The sequence below is a fragment of the Elephantulus edwardii genome, unplaced genomic scaffold (genome assembly GCF_000299155.1).
Source record: "Elephantulus edwardii isolate Elephantulus edwardi_28Jun2011 unplaced genomic scaffold, EleEdw1.0 scaffold00491, whole genome shotgun sequence".
NCBI classification, from domain to species: Eukaryota; Metazoa; Chordata; class Mammalia; order Macroscelidea; family Macroscelididae; genus Elephantulus; species Elephantulus edwardii.
The window spans coordinates 156,477-160,606 of record NW_006400241.1 but is presented as its reverse complement, the minus strand read 5'-3'; the positions used below and the strand labels follow the sequence as shown (position 1 = coordinate 160,606).

The window sequence follows — 4,130 nt, the reverse complement described above, 5'->3', positions numbered from 1 at the left end:
CTCACTGAAATGGAATCTTCTAAGTTTCCATCATCCACATTTAGGTACTCACCCTCCACTTCGCCAGATTGCCAGTATTCCATTACCCATTTCCCCATCTAAACATAGAAGCTTCTTTTCAGGAAAATACTTATCAAAATTCTTTACACTTAATGTAAATGTAAATAAGTTAGTATAAGCATAAACGAGCTGCTTCTACTACTCCCGAAACACATGTGCTTTCAAGCCATGGTGTTAGCATGGATTAAAAAGTCTTCAATCAAAGAAATTCTTGATGTGAACCTGTGGTGACAATCATATTTTGATGACTGCCCTCTGAAATGGCACACGATTTAGATTTTAAAAGATAAAAGTAAAATTGCATATAGTTAAAGAAAAGCCGACCATATTCTGGCACAGGCTTCCAGCAAGTTTATTTTGTGTACATAGTCTTATTTGTTTTGAAATTATTAGGAGTGGGTGATGGTGTGATAAGTTTTGCCTTATCAGGTATCTGTAGCAAACAGAAGCAATGTAATTCTTCCTTGATGTCCTTAGAAATGATATATAAATCTAGGAGCATATATGATTAAACAAATGTTGTTATGTGCTGTCGAGTAGCCTGTGACTCATAGTGACCCTATGTAAAACAGCCTTAAACCCTGTTCTATCCTGTGCCAATCTCACTGTCTCCTACACACCTGCCCCGGTAATCCCAGTCACTGAATCAATCCACCTCATTGAGGGTCTTCCTCTCCTGAGCTGTCCCTCCATCCTCCCATGCATGACATCCTTTTCCAAGGATTAGTTCCTCCTTGCAACATGTCCAAAGTATGACAGACGAAGGCTCAAAATCCTTGCCTTCAAGGAGCAGCTTGGTTTAACCCTCTCTAGGATGAACCTGTTTGTTCTCTTTGCAGCCCATGGTATATTCAATAGTCTTCTCCAGCACCACAGCTCAAAGGCATCAATTCTCCTTCTATCCTCCATAGTCATTGTCCAGGTCTCCAATGCATAGCAAGTGATTGCAAAGACGATTATACTATACAAATATGACTTTAAAAAAAACCCTCCAAGCTCTCTGCTGTTGAGCGGGAACTGACTCATAACCTCCACCCGGTTTCTGAGGCTGTGAACCACATGAGAGAAGACAGCCCTTCTTTTTTCTTGCAGAGCTGCTGGTGGACTGAACTGCCACAGAAGTGTGGTCTTTGCGTTAAAAGCACAATCCCTACAGACTGCACCACAAGAGCTCCCTTAACATATATGGAAACCTTTTAAAATATCACAACTTTTGGGTTGAAGTGACCTTGTATATCTTAGTGTGCATCCGTATGTTTAACAAGTTGGAAAAGGGAACAAGTGACTGGAGAAAAAATGAAAAAAATCACTGTAAAATGAAATAGATGCTTGTGAAGGCTTTTTCATAACCACTAATTTGATGATTATAATCTAAACCTCAATAAAGCATTTCACCATTAGTCACACGAGTCTTCTGGTCAGTGGTGATCAGGCTAGTGTGAGCAGAATTTGAACTAGCCACATGTGGGAACTGTTACTGTACTGGACAGGACAAGTCTAACACCACTGCTGCTTTGTTACATAACTATGAGAATGTTTTATACCAGTGCCTTCTCAACTCCCATATTTATCACCCAACCTAATAATGGGCTCTCGTGTCTCAGAGATGATGTGGATGGCATAGGATAGGGCAGGTTTCAGGTTGGCTGTTCACAGGGTCACTATCAGTTGTACTCAAAGGCACCTAACAATAATAACTATAATAAGCTGAATAGCCTTCGTAACAGCTTATGTACTAAAAGACAGTTTAGGACCTCCTGCAGCCCCTCAACTCCACCCCACCCCCGCGCTGCCGGTGTAGTCGCTGGTGCCACCTATTCCTCCAGGATGAGCCTGCAGTGCCGTCCTGGAGCAGCACATGAACCCCCCTCACCTGGCGGAAGTTCCTCATCCTGCTCGCTGGGAGAGGGCAGCAGTGGCTGCAGAGGCTCCATGTTAATGATGAGCTGCTTGTTTAAGGAATGAGAACTGTGGCTCTGAGTAATGCTGGCTCTGTAAACAAACACAAACCAGAGAGTGGTGTTTCCACAGATCAGTGCAGAAGCTGGGTCCAAGCTCTAGACACAGCATGGAGCACGTCAGGAGTAATGAATGGCGACTTAGCACCCCAAACTCACAACACTGTATTGTGAGGATGCTAACAAAAGGTCCATGAATTCTAATGCTACCCAGTGAGATTAAATACACCATCAGAGTTGGGTATGCTAGGTGACACCGAGGGATTTCTAAAAAGGCATGAACATAGATACATGCATACCAATGTTTACTTACTGCAGATTATTTATGATAGACAAAAGGTCAGCAAAGCCTAAACTCCATCAACATATACATACATAAACACAATACAGAGTTTCCATATAGTGGAATATAGTTAGCCATAAGAGAAATTAAGTCCTGATTCATATTACAATATGGATGAACCCTGAAAACATATTGTTGAGTAAAACAAGTCAGTCACAGAAAGGCTAATATTGTAAGATCTCATTTATGTGGAATATCAGGAATCATACAAATACGATGTTGTTGTTGATTGCCTTTGAGTTGAGCATGACTCATGGCGACCCTATGGACAAAAGGCCTGAAGCCTTTCAATAACTATCAACATTTATCAAAGTTCAGAGTTTCTGGTTAAGAATGTTGAAACAGTAAATGCCTTCTTGTGGTAAATATATAGCCATTGGTTTTGACTTTTGCCATATGGCTGGGTGGGAAGACACAAATAAGGTATACAGAAATGACTCATAATGGGATTGATTAATTTTACCAACCCACCAGGTTTAAATAGAGCAAGTCTGATTATGAGTCTTTCTCCAATCCTGATGCCACATTCTTCTTGTAGTTTAGATTCTTGAATGATTTTCTCAGAAACACAGATTGAATAGGTATAAAGAAAGTATACAGCCATGATGCATACGCTTCCTGATTTTAAAGTATGCAGTGTTCCCTTGTTTAGTTCAGACAACTGCTTCTAAGTCAATTGTGTAGATTTTGCAAAAGCATCATTAAGTACTTTAGGACCCACAATCTTCTCAATGTTAGCTATAATTTGTTAAGATCTACACAGTCAAATGTCTTTACATAGTCAATAAAACACAAATAAACATCTTTCTAATATTCTTTACTTGCAGCCAAGAGTCAACTGACATTGACATCTCTTGTGCCATGGCTTCCTCTGGATCCAGCTTGAATTTGTGGAAGATCCCTGTTGATCTGTTATTCAAGCCATTTTTTTAAATAATCTTCAGCAAGATTTTACTTGCATGTGATTTTAAATGATATTGCACAATAATTTCCATATTTTGTTGAATTTCCTTTTTTGGAAATAGAAACAAATATGTTCTTTCCCAGTCAGTTGGCCTGATACTTACCTTTGTCTTTCAAATTTCTTGCCAAAGGCTAGGAATTATGTCCAGAGATGCTTCTGTTTCTTGACATAACATCTACTGGGATTCCATCAATTACCAGAGCTTTATTTTTCATCAGTGCCTTCAGTGCAGTTTGGCCTTCTTCAATTTTAACTGTTGGTTCTTGATCATATGCTATGGCCTGAAATGTTTTGATGCCAACCAACTCTTTTTGGATCATTGTATCTGTACTCTTCCCATCTTCTTTTGATGCTTCTTGTGTTGTTCACTATTTTGCCAAAAGAATCCTTCAATATTGCAATTTGAGGCTCTGGTTTGTTCTTTAGGTTTTTTTCAGCTTGAGAGATTGAGAAATGTCAGTATCTTCTTCCCTTCTAGTTTTGTAACTCTGGTTCTTTGTATATTTTTTTAATAACACTGTGCTATGCCTTCTCAAGCTGTCTTTTGCAGTCTTCTGTTCATCTCTCTTTCTTCAACAGTTCTTCCCTTTGTTTTGAGTTCTCTCTGTTCTTGTACCAGTTTTAGACTCTCTTCTGACATCCATTTTTGGTTTGGATTAGATTTCAACAGGAAGATAAAAATCCTCACCTCAAGATCAATAAGCATGATCAATAGAGAAAAGATGAAAGTTGTCAACAATTTCATTTTACTTGGATCCATAATCAATATGAATAGCAGCAGCAGTGGTCAAGAAATCAAAATATG

General features: G+C 39.2%; 1 pseudogene; it reads right to left on the bottom strand.

Moving 5' to 3' along the window:
* LOC102865518 overlaps positions 1 to 4,130 on the bottom strand; it is a 193,763-nt pseudogene that overhangs the window by 54,191 nt on the left and 135,442 nt on the right.